At 34.5% G+C, this 14,982-nt stretch overlaps 1 long non-coding RNA gene across 1 annotated transcript; it reads left to right on the top strand.

The window, feature by feature from the left end:
* The first annotated feature begins 5,865 nt into the window (after positions 1–5,865).
* On the top strand, positions 5,866–14,139 carry LOC130575694 (uncharacterized). The gene is made up of 3 exons (XR_008965613.1): positions 5,866–5,988; positions 7,950–8,095; positions 14,002–14,139. It is a non-coding gene; the product is annotated as an uncharacterized LOC130575694 (long non-coding RNA).
* The last annotated feature ends 843 nt before the right edge of the window (positions 14,140–14,982 follow it).

Raw genomic sequence — 14,982 nt, 5'->3', positions numbered from 1 at the left:
ACTTCAAGTATCTTGCTTGGATTTCACACCTTTTTTTTTTTCCCCAATTCAAATATATTGCTAGTTAAATATTCATCTATTAAAGTAAAACAATTTCAAGAATGAAAATATGAGTTGCAGTAATGAAACCATACATGGCTACAGACAAAAGTTAACATCTGTTAACATTCTAAACAGCTTTTCCTCTTTTAAACTATGCTTTCCATTTCTTCAGTACCCYTCCCTTTCCAGCCATGCCTGCTACACATCCAGGTTAAGCATCATCGTGACTGTCCAGTGACACACTGAAAGTTTAGAACTGCCATACCTTCCAGCCTCGAAGGGAAATGGGGAGAGAGCTGCAGTGTGTTACACATCTCAGGCTGTGTGGTGTGGAATAGATGGACTTTGGCTGTTGCTCAAAAAATCAAAAACAAAAACCTGAAATGTAGTATAGAAATGTCAGTAATGCTGTTTTGCAGTCAGGCTGAAGTTTCATGTAAACAGAAACACATACTCTTCCAGCGAGAGAGTTTATTAAAAAATTCAAAAGGTATTTTCCTTCAGAAGCTGCTTAAAGACTGAAGCCTATTTGTTGGAACCTTGTTAGTTTTAAAGTTGAAAAAAAGCACAAGATGTTGCACCTTGCATATATTCTGTGTTGGAATACTTTCTAAATATCTTTTTATTTTTCATATGGAAAYGGTGTTTTATGATCTTTATGAACCTTAGCTAAATTTCAAGCTACGTGAAAATACACGAATCTGGGCACTAATGTGTATTCCAGTAAGGATACAGATGTAATACTCTTAGCAAATTATTTTCCTATTTTTTCCTTCACCCATTTTACTCCATAATAGCCAGAAGCCCTGAAGTTGAAGCTARTTCTGAGACTGAATTATTAGCTTGTGATAAATCAATTTTAAAATGCTTGTTTTTGGTTTTTTTTTTTTTTTTAATCCAGAGGAAAAACAAAAAACTCTCATAATGTTTTTTAAAATAAGGCATTAAACACATCCTGTCTTTTAACATCTGTCTTAACCRTGGCAGTAAACCTTTTAAAATTAATTGTTACCTACTATTTAAGTACTATAAATTGAGAAAAAGAGAAGAAAGCAAAGAAGTTTGTAAGTTTTGAGAGGAACATATCTGGAAGTGGTGCAGTTTTATTCAAAYAATTATCAAAACCTAAGAAAGGTTAGATATTTATTTTGATGGGTGCTTCATAGATAATATCTAAAATTTTGCAGAAAGTAGAAATGATATATTAGAAGGGGTTAGTAGAACTTTCAAAGATTTCTCATCATCAGAAAATCAATATTCTTCAGGGACAGATATACTGTAAGTCTGACCCATTAACACTCACATCTAGAGTGTGTTTGCAAAAGAAATGTATTTCAACATACTTGCCYGTTATCTGAAGCTGTCACATGCAGATGAATAGCTCTGTTCATCAGGAGCTGGTATCGCTTTGGACACATGGCATTTCGTTATCTAACACATGGTATATCAAACACAGCTTACTGCTGAGTTCATACTCAAGCTTCCCTAATAGGATACAGAACTAAGTTTAAAAAAAAAAAAAAAAAGTGAAATGAACTTAGAAAACACATTTCTTTGTGAGGTTTTGGAAAAAGCTTGCCATGAGGAGAAGAGTGTTTAAAAAGCAAAATTTTGTTTGACATAAAACTTCCTTATTCAAATAAGATTCACTGCATGATGACCTTTAATAGATCCTTTAATAGATTCCACTTGTTTCTTTCTCTGTGTGTTCCTAAACCGCTTTGTTTTTAGCCATAAAACATTGTATTAAGTCACAAATAAGCATGTATGTTGAGTAACCTGACTACATTTGGTAATTTATATTTTATCTTACTAATATCTATCATAAAACATATAATTATCTTTCCTGTTTTGTTTGCATGAAATTTTGTTTAATACAGCAAATATTCAAAACCTAGTATTTCAGATGGAGAGGATTARGATGAAAAATAAAACAAAACTGAGAATTGGTTTCATGTTAAAAAAAAACCAAAAACACACATATTGTATGACAGATCTGAAAATGTAAGAGGTTAACCTTTGCACATAATTCCACACACACTCACATATACATTCCCACACAATCACAGACAAGCCATAAATAAAAATGTCTCAAATTACCGAGAAATAAAAGAGCCTTTCACGGATCACTTGATTGTCCCACACTGTGTTACATAGTTTGGAGTAATAGTTGTTTCACATCACAAAGCCATCAGGTGTTTCAAGACAAACGAAATATAAAAGCCATGTTTGGAGGAGGAGGAAGGTTGTCAAAGTCTGAATGTACCTATTGAATCTCAGTAATTGCCACTTAGTGTTTGATTTAATGAAAGCCACTGAATAAAGACAACTATTTCCTTTGTCATGGCTTGTGTTCCCATTTCCACATACCCTTCTCTGTCTTCCAAAGTCAAAGCCACAGTTCTCCATTTCCATCTAAACCCCACTTCCTTCCCTCCTGCATTCATCCTCATCTGCATGTCTTTCCCACACAGTAAATGGCTGGGTTAAAAATTAGTTTTCAATTATTTCCTCTGAAGCTAACGAGCTTGCTTTGACTCAGCTGTAGACACACTGAAAAGGTACAACCACAAACGCACTCAAATCTGCCTTCCTGCCTGTGTGTTCTAAAAGAAATATTTGGCCTTCACTATAGACGTTTTTGTCATCCAAGTTCCTTGCAGACAGACCATTTGGTTATCAGAGAATAAATTGTTTATAAATTCTATTATTTTTTTATCCCTCTGGGTAAAAGAAATTCTGATGAATCTCCCAAGTCAATCAAGGCATGGGAAGGTATTGTTTCTATCAGAATAAACTGTTCAAATTGCTTAAGTCCTGCTCTGATGGTGGCATTGGCTAAAAATCAAGATGATAAACATTGCAAGAAAACTATTCAGATGTTATTTTACTGTTAACTGCTACAAAGTCTGTCTTGGTTAAGGTTTATTTAGGGAGAGGGGGATTCTACTRTTTTTTCAAGGTATGGTTGTTTAGAATCTTTTCAACTCAGTTAATTTCTATCCTGATCACTATATTAAATTGAAATGGAAATATTCCTTAAAAAATAGATTTGGAAATTGGACATGAGACAGGTTTGCTGAAACATCATGAGAATGACGTTTCTGTTTCATAGCTACAACTCCTGTACTGTTGAAAATTCCTGATCTGAATTTAGGAAAATTAAATTAGAGTTTATTACAAGAAATCTTTGGGGTCTGTACCACAAAACTGAGGTACAAATGAGGACATATAATAGACACAAAATTTCAAATTATTTTATTCTTGTTGAGAAACAAAAGGAAAATAAGYAATGGGAAGAGGCAGAATGGGCAAGGCAGCAGAATTTAGCTAATGCTATAGTGTGTATGTATATATAATATAAAACTAGTATGTGTGTGTCTATATACATATAAAATTAGATATTTAGGATGATGTGGACATGGCAGTATTCTTACTCCACCAGTGCATTGCTAACTATGGGTATGACACTCAAAGTACTTAAATTCCAAYTATGTTTTCTCTGAGGTTCCAGAATGTGATTTAATCCTTTCCTTATAAACAAGTGATTAGGCTCCCCGTGATAGCTAAACCTTGTCTGTGAGGAGAAAACTTGAGTGGCATTGTAATTTCACTATAAAGGTCTTGTCTTGTCATGAGCAGAACAATTATTCTGAAAAAAAAAAAATATATTTCTCTTTACAAATTAAGAGTCCACAGGAGAGCGATTCAAGTCAATTTACACATGGAGAAAATTCTCTGGGCTCCTAAAAGAATAATTACATCTAAAAAGGCAGTAATGCTCCAAAGTCAGCGGGTATTTTGTGAGACAAAAACCCAACCCACCTCAAACCAGAACACCCAAAGAACTTATTGTGACTAAATAGAAATACTTCACAGCAAAAAAATTACRTCAGCTTTTGAATGTACATTTTTACTGTGCAGGTATAATAAAAATTATCCTTCTATCTTCATTTCTATTTCTCAAATTTAATTTTGAAAGAAAACCACAAATGTTTTGAGTGAAATTAGAATGGATTTTTATAATTGTTTCTGAGAGCCATTGAATCTTTTTAGTCTGCTKCTTCTTTTTCTGTCCAGCTTCCATTTGGTTGAAAACCAGTGTTTGGTCTAGCTTTGTCCTGCTATGTTTATTTAAAATTAGAAGATCTATAGGCCTAGAAGAAACTTGACAGAAGAGATAGGTATTTCTCTACTTATTTTAGCCACTKGGTTGCTTGAGAAGCCTCCATGTAGATATGCAGGTAGAGTGCTCTGGCTGTGCTGCTGAGCAAACACCATCTGTGTCAGGGAGTGTGCCAAAAGCATCCATGTAGAATGTGTCTGCTGGCAAGTGTATCCAGTACTGCACATCCTGGTAAACTACATCTGCTGCAAAGCTGCTTTCTTTTTTTACCTTTTTTTTTTTTTTTTTTTTTTTTTTTTTTTTTTTTTTTTTTTTTTTTTTTTTGTCCCCAGGCAAAAGGGGAAATATCCAAGAAAAATGAGATTGCTTGGTTGAAAAAATCATAGGTGTTCAAAAGCAGGAAATTCTAATTTCTCCTCCCAATTTTCTGGACATTTCAAAGCAAAAGTGTCTTACCAATATTCCAGGACATCCAGCAACAAGAATGTGGCATGTGCAATTCAGTAATTTACACCCACATTAAAAAAAAATAGCCATGAAACGCAGTTGGGGTCCCAATGTGCCTTTCAGACAAAAAAAACTCTTTACTCAAATGGCTCAATATTACTTACCAAAATGGCCTCAGTATTATTTTGAAGTTCATTTAGAACAGAATAAAACAGGAAGCAAATTTTGTGTTTCACAGCAGTACACAGTTTATACCAATACCCTCATTACCTGTGTGMAATTATGCTTTTATTCATAGTTATAGTTAAATAAATGCACTAAAACTCCTCATTTTGYTTTTCACAGCCATTCATCCTCATTGCTTCCTGTTTGTAATTAAACTGTAAGCCAGGGCAGGATCTTATTTTAACAGATTTGAAACAAATACTGTCAGAATATTTTGTCATGTTAGAATGCATTTGGGTAATGTCTTAGSAGGGTTGCATTAGAATGCAGGTAATACCTGTTTAGGAGAGTGGACATCCACATAAAAAGCAAAGGATGTGAAGTATGATGCAGTCATGGAACCAATGTGAAGACTCACATCTTCTGGGATAGCAAACCTGAATTATATGTGCATTTCAATGGTTTTATTCCCTCTTTTATTCCCYACCCCTCTTTTGTATGTGTGTGTGTGCATTGTACCTCTGACCTTCCAGGAAATTTATTTGTCTGTAAATTGAGCAGACAATTTAAAATTTTCATATGCTTTTACAAAACAAAACAACAACAACAAAAAAAAGGCTTGTATTCTTGCCAAAGTTTTTATTCTTGTTCCTTCTTTCTACTCCATAATCTAAAAATCTAAACCCTGCRAAATTTTAAATTGAAAGTCAGTGTTAGCAATTCGTGTGAAGAAAAGCAAACAGCTTCACAGATTTCTATTTTTAAAAGCAGGAAAATTCTTTAGTGGGTTGGTTTTTTTTTTGGGGGGGGGGTTAGTTAGTTCCCTTTTATTTTGTTTAATTATTTTTATCTTAAAAGAGGTAATTAAGCAACACATGGTGTCTATGTGCCTACGTGCTATGACAACCTAATTGAGTGGTTGGGAAGCTAATGAGGGCAGGGTGGGAGGGAAATCCAGGTGAGCAATTCAGAACAGCTCATTTCACTGGTGGGCTKCTAGAAACCAAAGCAAATACACATGGGGGCAGGGGAAAGTAGGAGGTGTATAAGGAAAGCTTTAAAAATTTAGAAGAGAATAGCAGGAGATGAGTACTTGGTTTAACAAAGATTGTAGATTTAGCATTGAGCTTTTTAAATGTTAATGTTCATTAGCATCTGAAAGGGACTACCAGAAGAAGAGAGTAGAATAGATCAAGATTCTTATTTAGGTAGGTGGAACAGGGGAATACCCTTTTTTTTTTTTTTTATCTATATGTGAAATCTAAATTTCCTAGGGTAGGCAGGTAAGAAAAGTTCTTACAGATTGAGCACAATCCTTGATTTGAAGAGCACAGCTGCAATCACTGAAAGATTCTGTAAGCATCTCTCTTTTTTCCTCCCCGTAAGACATATTGGAATTTTGGAGGGTAAAACAGAAATTTTATTAAATTCATTAAAGCAGAGGGATTAGAACAGCATGTGTGTGTTTCAAGCATAAAGCATTTCAGAAGGGTGTTTTTTTTTTTGTTTTTTTTTTTTCTTCTACACCCTAGCCTAGCATTATTAGCTTCACAAATACTTTGTGAAAAATGCCATCCAAACCTATCTTTGGTTTGGATATGAATTCCTTCACTTTTAAAACAGTATGCTGACAAATTTTACAGTGCCCCGTAACATTGCAATGTCTATTTCTTTAGCAGTGATATGGAGGGAAGATTGTATGAGCCTGTTATAAACCAAATTGTTCAAAGGTTTAATAAGTTTTCTATGATGCTCAACACTGTGCAACAGGTGAAAGATATTTGCTCACAAAAACTTAATGCTAAAAAGAGAATGAGGATAAAAGCAAAAACAAGGAAGTTATTTCTGGATTTTGCATTTCCTTATATATCTTAAACCGCCTTTTCCTTATGATAGGAAGTGTCATAAAAGTTAAGAAAGTTGTTTCATTTGGCCTACTTATTAATTTATATTTTAGTTCTGAAAATTTCCTTACAATTTACCATTCTCAAAAGTAGAATTCTCCGCTATAATTAGAAAAAAATATACATATATACAAAATTATATATATATATATAATTTATATATGTGTGTTCAGTTCTACAAAGACTCTTGCCATTCATCTCTCATCTCTGCCGTGGAATTTGGATTAAATTCAAAAGAATGAACAAGACAAAACAAAACACTAGTAAAATGAATTGTTGCTTCACACAGAAAGTGCAACTGGAGGCAACACTTTAACTTTACTGTATTAAAGAAATCCTAAAGAAAGAAGAATGTTATTGGACTTTGAATATAGTAAATTCATCTAAAAATGTTTTTAATTATAGGGTCTGCTAGCACACAAGAAGTAGCTATAACTAATGCTTTGCATGTATTTAGATGAATCTCTTTTTTAATAATCACTTCTGCTGCTTTGCCATTAACTATAGACATTTCAGAACTTGTTACATTATATTAATATTCATTATTAAGAGTACTTTTTCTTAAAGCAAAGCGAAAACAAATTTAGCTGTAAACTGCAGGTGATTACCCTTTTGGAAAGCAAAAATAAAATGCAACTCTGTTCTGTGGCTTTGCCAGGTATAAATATTTGTCTGCAGGCGTTCTGGGACCAAAGTCTCAATGCAAAATACAGCACTGATGCCTAAGCAGGAGGGGAAAAGGCATTTTCTGTGACAGTGCAGTTGTCTGCAGCCGGAAGGATTCTCTTAAAATACAATTGAGAAGAGATGTATAATCCAGCTTCTTCTCCTTTAATATCTACATTCAGCTGGGCATTTTTTTTAAGCAAATAATATTAAACATAGAAACAAAATGAAACCTCTTGGGCCTGAGCATCCAAAACCATAAAAGACAACCTGCACTGCTCTGTGCCTGCAGAGCAGCAACTGGAACCGAAGAGATTTTTATGCTAAAGGGTTTTATTGGAATGAACACACAAGCGTTTCTGCTCTGGGCATCCAGAATTGAAAGCCAACACAGATTAATAAATTTTCCATCTTGGAAGTGTTTTCTCTAAATAGAACAATTTTTCCTTCTGCTTTCAACTACCTATTTTATCTCACTATTGGAAGAATATCTGCCACATTCAGGACCAGGTTATACAGTTTATTTTAAATTATTCTACTTTCATTGGGGAGGATATCATAATTCCTTTTCCTACTGACAACTTTTTTTATATTTCCAGGGAAACTGTTTGGCGTGCCTGAAGCACAGCTGATAATAATGGATGTTYCAGCAGTCTACCCCTTACCTGCTGCTGTTCAGTTGTCTTCCTGAGCCAAAGACCTAACAAAAGCTGCAGTCCGAGCCCTGACAGTGTCATTAGTCCAGGTAMAAAATTGTTTCCATCTATTTCATGCCCTTTGAGATGAAATTCCTTCTACACACCAGGCACCTAAGTAATAATGATACCGACCTCTTAAAAAAATCCATCTCTCTGTGGATTTCAAGTTGCTTTATATAACATCGTTTCATTTAACCCAGGAAAGCTGAGGCAGTCTCAAATTCCATGGCTTCTACCTCTATGTGTTATCACTCATGGGAAAGATGACCAAACTTGGGAAAATTGTGTTACTGGCTTCCTAGTGCTGTTTTGTTTTCAGGAATAGCCTTCGAACACAGAAACCTGTTTGTCCTTCCCTTACGCAAAACAAAGGCCAGGAGAATCAGGCAATGCTAACTTTAATGTGGTCTTTGAATACGTTTTCATTTTCTGACAAATCAAAATGTGGTATTCTGGCTCACACCAGTAGCCATTTCACTCCACTGCTTTTCCCCAGGTTTGGCATCTATTCTTTGACTCTCAGGTGCACAAATAATCATRGAATGGCGTGGGTTGGAAGGCTTCAGCATCATACACTATAAAATGATTKCATAAAACTTGGTGAGGCTGTAATTGTTCAGTACAAGAATAAGATTTCCCATCACAGCTCTTTTTCCTTAGCACTTTTCCAGTCTAAATTACCTGCAGTAGTAAAAAACATAAATTCTGTGAAGACCAGGTCTTGAATACAGTTCTAAAGTACAGAGTGCCTGTAATAGACAGCTTGGTAATTTTCTCTGTACATGACACAGAAAACGGTGAGAGTAAACATCTATGAAAACTCCTTACACAACCTAAACACAATTTATTCCCAGTTAAAATAATAAAGCCAGCCACACAGAATTTTGTTTGTATATATGTCTTATATATGTCTTTTAATTCTCTGTTCAACATTTCAAATTGCATAACCTTTTTTCATTTTTTTTTTAATGTTAAAACTAATTTTGAAAATCTTGGAGTCTCAGTTTCACYGGGCAGTATTTAAAAAAAATCATTTTTCTGACTAATATCTGTATCTTGAATATTTCTATCCCCGTGTCTCTTATGACATCTCTGTGTGTTTCCTTGTGAATTGTGTAATCTGCTTAGCCTAGGGACCTGGTCAAGKAGTGAAATGGAGATTTGTCCTTTAGCTGACTGCATGAATGCTTTTATGTTTGTACTGTTATGCAATTTGCAGTTGTCTGTCATCAGTAAATTTTTCTATTATATAAACAAATTATAGGAAAGACATTGTGCTCTAACAAGAACTTTCTAATATGAATTTGAGATCACTGCACTCATAAGAGGCAAAACCTTGGGAGAATTATACAGGCTCTCCCAGTAGGGCATTAACACAGTTATAATACAATCCCACACTACAAGCAATCTAAATGTTCCATGTATGTTGCTGGAAAGAAAAGTGAACTATTTTATAAATGTGTTTTAAAGAAGTTTAAATAAAAAAAAATTATGGAAACCAAGACCTTATCCCCCACCTGCGAAACCAGGTGCTTTATTTATTGCAAGAAACTGAAAGAGGTATATATTATACTAATAACACCTTAAAATGTCTAAAGTGTCTTTAAAAGATCTTTCTGTGTATTTGGAGCCCAAACTTGTGAAATAGCAGAATTTTATGCAGGGACAATGTTCCATCAGGAAAAAGTATTACAACTTTTCACAGAATAAAGAAATTGTTCTCAAGCCTAATGATTTATAACAGGCTGAGCAATAAACCTAGAAGTGATTCAGGATTGTGCTGATTTTTCTGTCCTTTTAGAGACATGTTAGCATGCCACACTTTTTGAATAAAATGGGAATCCTTTCTGAAGCAGAAGTAGTGAGTAATGTGTACTAATGGKGATGAAGTTTTTGTGAGTTTATACAGGTGAAAATTTAGCATAGATGTATTTTAGCATAGATAAACTGCCCATTTTTTGCTGCAAACTTCTATTAATTTCCTGGGATCTTTGTACCCACATAAGCTTCTACCATGTCTTTCTGATACATACCGTTATCCTGACTTTTTGTTCGTTAATTTTGATTTTGATTTTTTTTTTATTTTTGTCAATAATGATATAATTCTTAATGTAGATCATAATTTTTATTCATGCAATCCATCTCTGTGATAATTATATTGCTACCTAAAATAAAAATTAATAAAAAATGAAAAAACAAACAAAACAAAACATGAAAAACTAAACCAAAAAAAACAAAACAAAACAAAAAAACAACCCAGAAGAAAAAGAAAACCACCACCAAAATTGCAACAATGTTAAAATAGTAAATAAAAAAATAAAAAGCGGGTCTTTAATGGAAGCTTCCAGGTGTGTCCATAACCATGGGGATGGACACACCCAGCATTGGATTTCTACAATTTTTATGTTTAAAAAATTTATATATCTAAAAAAATATTGCTCACATAGAAGAGCAGTTGATCCGGTAATTYCTCCCTGCATTCTACCCCAGTGGAGCCCCTCTCCTGATTTTTTAACSCYAMGTTTTATTACATTTACAATATATGGTGCAAAACRAAGTGTCCTTGCCAGACTAAAAGCAGAGTAAATGGAATTCAAGAAGGCAGCATAATATGTAGGAAAGAGCAATTACTATGCTAGAGTGACAAAGTGTCAGAAACTATACAACTATCTGTGAATATCTATAAAGATAAAGATATATAAAAAAGCAAAAATCTTTAGGCAACAATGTCACTGAATTTATCTTCAAGATTTTCACTGAGCATGTCTTTGCAAGGAAGGGAGATTAGCCTGCTCCTCATCCTTTCCTTGTGTTTTAAATTATGATATGAACTGGCTTTGGGTAGTGTGTTTGYTGGCACATGCAAGTGAAGAATGAAGCTACATTGTGTCAATAATAAATATTTGACAATTTTGTAAGACAATTGTATTTCATAATAGGTCCTGTAATTTTACTGTAGAAAAAGCAAGAAGACAGCATAGTTGACTGACTTATTCCCTTGAAACAATCACTTTATTATGTCTTGGGCTTGCAGCTACACATTAGGATAGAAACAGCATTTATGTGGTACATATCTACATTTATTTATAGGAAGATGATTCTTTTACTTTAGTGATTCTGGTTTTGTTTTCCGRAGACTTCTTCAATTCTTTTTTTCTTTTGCATGACATGGTGATTCAGAAAACAGAGTTGTAAGGTAGAAGAATTTTATTATTTCACTATACTTTTAGGCCTCAGCTTCTCTTTTATCAGGATGAAGCCTGGAACAGACTTTTGTTTTCTTTATATTAATGGTCAAACTTGACACCTTCKCAGTGTGATCAAAACAGACAGAAAAGTGTTGGACTTACACACAAGTGCTCACCAGCACCTTGCAGAAGTGTCCAGAATACACACTAAAAGGTTTGGAGCATCACAAKGAATCTGCCATTCAGGCAAAGTTGAATAAAGATGCTTTTATCTCTCTGTGTCCCTAAAATCATTGTGGAAGTGTATATGCAAGCACAGGGAGCATACATACCTACCTTACTGACATTTCTGATAATGAGAGAATCTGTCAAGATTTTTGCACTGAGGATCCTCTGCACCACACTATCAAAAGATGGGCAAACATYGAAAAAATATTTTCAGACTACTATGTACAGCCAAAGTTCTACAGAGATCTCAAGAGGTCTTCAGTGTTGACAGGAGRAATTCCTCTGGTAAGGCCATATGTGATTACATAAGGATTTTTATTCCATTAATCAAAACTTGCATTTATTCAGCTGCATAAATAATACACTCTGAATTTAATTTATCACATAAGCTGAATTGACATACAAGTGGGTTTTCTTTCTTTTCTTCACCATTACCAACTCCATTGCCTACTTTCCTGGAAAGTTTTTTCAGGAAACAGAGAGAAGTTAGTCTAACCAGCAAATCCAGAATCAAGCAAGGCCAGCATTTATCACAGCATGAGTGGTGACAATGATGCTAGCAAACTTGAACTCCCAGATCATTATCTCCTTATTTAATCTCCTCTTGGGGTGGTGACTGCTATTAATTAGTGAGAATAACACCAGGGCCCATTTTCTTGATCAGAAACCACTGTGCAATCCAATAAAGAGACTGGAAATAGCTGTTGTTTTTTTGGCTGGCCCCTAAGTAGAACAGTGGAATAGTATCAAAAACTTCATTGCAGTTCACATGCAGTTTCACAAATCATGAAAGTATCTGCATTACTGCACAATTTAGGTTTTTTTTCTTAACAGAACCTGGTCATCATCARCAAACAGGTGCAAAATGCCACTGATTGTAGGGAACAGACCCTTTCTGAATGTTATGACCTTCTGTATCTGCAGCTTGTTGAAACTCTTCTCACCTCTTTTACCCACTATTTATAATTCTTGATYTAAAGTTTTGTTCATTACTTATTTTTCTGAAGATAAGCAGCTTTTATACAAGTGTTTATAATGCATGCATAAAAGCTAATAGTGATTTGATAGACACACCTTTTTATCAAATTAATTTTGATGATGGCATTTGACAAGGGTAAAACCTCCTGTGAATCACTATGTAAACACCTATGGGCCTTTTCTACTCCTGCTAGCAATTTTTGATTTGATTTGCTAATCCATGCRCAGTGAACTGAATACCCAAATTCTGATCCCCCAGCTTTCCTACTCATTAGCTGTATTATCTGTCCTGTGGTTTAATAGGAAAATACAKTGGAAACCCTCTTGAATGTGTCTGATAACTACAGTGTATGTGACTAATATCAAAACTCCCTTTACTCCGTTCCTCTCCAGATACATATATATGTATATATTTTGGGGGGGGAAGTGTTTTGATTGCTTTTTCTTATATTTCTTTTCTTTTAAGAGAAAGTCATTTGAGAACATGAAATGAATTAAAATAAAATACAATAAACTTAAGTGGTTTACTACTTATGTATCTTACCTGTAGCTTCATTGGCTTGTGTGAGGCTGTGGCTCTTGTTCACACCAGCTCCAGCAGTATCACAATGAAATACACAGTCCAGTCTAAAACTTTCACTTGTGTGTGTATTTCTTGGCTTATYGGTGATGAATATGTGGGATATGCTTGGAACCATTTATTTAAGATTTCTTCATTCTCCATAAAGGCCATTTCATTTTCTCCATCAAAGATTGCCTCCAGAAACAGATGAAATTGCCTCCAGGAGTGGTTTGCTGTGAGCCTGGAGGTTAATTATGGAGCAGGAAAAAATACCTGCCATGTGCTTAATTGTTAAATAAATATATTAAACATTTGTTGATACATACAATACCTTGACTGTAGAGACTGTGGCAAATAAATGATGCAAGTGACAAAGGCACAAAAACATCTGTGAAGAATGTGGCCAAAAGGTAGATTGGGTGTCCTCCAGGTGCCTTCCTTTACAGTAATGCAAATTCTGTCCTTGCCTTGCAGGTATAAAGGCTCCCAGGCAGCATGATCAATGTGGGATGTCTGTAACTGAGAATAAATACAATGCAGTATTTATACAATGCACAAAATACAACTCAGAAAACCTGGRCTTCCTGGGGAGCTTGAAAACTGAGTGTGGGAACATCAGAGAGGGACAAGACAAGGAGCTGGGGCAATCGTATTAAAAAGCAGGATTTGTTTCTAKGCATATTCTTATATCTTCATTTCAAGAGATGTGTGAAACAGAAGGACAGAAACCACACACAGYGTTATTCCCTTCCAACCACCAACAAAGCACCCATTATTTACCAAAGAGGTACTGGGTAGGTGTGAGACTGGATTTTAGCTTGGCATTAGAATTTGAGCTCAGGTTGAGGAGACAAAATGAATCCAAGAACTTTGAGTCCACCACTGATTTTTTTTTTCCTTTTCTTTCTTATTTTAAAATAAAATCCTTAACCACCAAAATKAAAACTACTTCTACACTTGATTTAATATATTCTTTTCTCTCTCACTCTCCATCCAGGAAGGAGGAGGAGCAGAAAGACACGGCACGCACGTATGGAGGATGGAAGCAATTATAATGCATGAAGTAGGAGGGAGAAAATTATGGGGAAATTATCTTTAGCTGCTCACTGATAACTACCTTCATAGATTATAAAAGAATCACTGAAAATATATATGTAAATTACCTGAATTTTCTATTGGTGTTTTCCTCTGCTCTCTAGATTGTGAACCTTAGTAATATTTTGTAAATTAGGAAAAATGTTAAAAATAAATCCAATATATTTTRTTTTTAATTATTTCTCTTACTGGCCAGATGCATAAATAGTTAATTTGTATGTGGGTTCCATTTTTTTTAAAAAATGAACACGTGATGGTGAATTCCTTAATGTACTCCTGAAAGCAAATCATTTTGGTAACACCACAATTTGGAGTGATGAATGTAAATCTAAAAACTTGCATCTGGATGTTAMCCTTTATCCCCTTCTCCCACCCCTTACTTCTGAGAGACCATTCATTCTATTAAACTGTTTCATAGTGAAAGATAATTCAGCCAGTCATGTCCTTACTGGCTATGGCTTGGAAATTGTRTCATTTCACAATGTTTTGTATACATGCAGAGTAATTTTCTATTCTATGTCTAGGTATCATAGTTTAGATAAGCGATTTGTTTAATGTACTGTTCGAGACAAATGTGGACAACACAGAATTTTTTTTCTTTTTCTGTATTTACTTTATTTTTTCATACCGATATTATTTCATCTATTTCACAGGAGGATTAACAGCTATGGAAAATCAGTTGGTGTACCTGGAAGAAATGAAAGAGAAGGATGAAAGATCAGATTTTCTATCATAATCTGAGTTTCAGAAATGATGACCAGTTCAAAGCTTTTGAACTCAGATCCAGTTATGCTGATATAAATCAGAAGCAAGCTATTCTAAAACAACAGTAATTGCTTAAGAAGAAAGTCCATGAATTCTGAGGCTTTGTGCTCTCTTGATT

The sequence above is a fragment of the Malurus melanocephalus genome, unplaced genomic scaffold (genome assembly GCF_030028575.1).
Source record: "Malurus melanocephalus ecotype Western Australia unplaced genomic scaffold, MMel_1.1 scaffold_0, whole genome shotgun sequence".
NCBI classification, from domain to species: Eukaryota; Metazoa; Chordata; class Aves; order Passeriformes; family Maluridae; genus Malurus; species Malurus melanocephalus.
The sequence above is the reverse complement of the archived record's forward strand: the minus strand, read 5'-3'. Positions and strand labels throughout refer to the sequence as shown.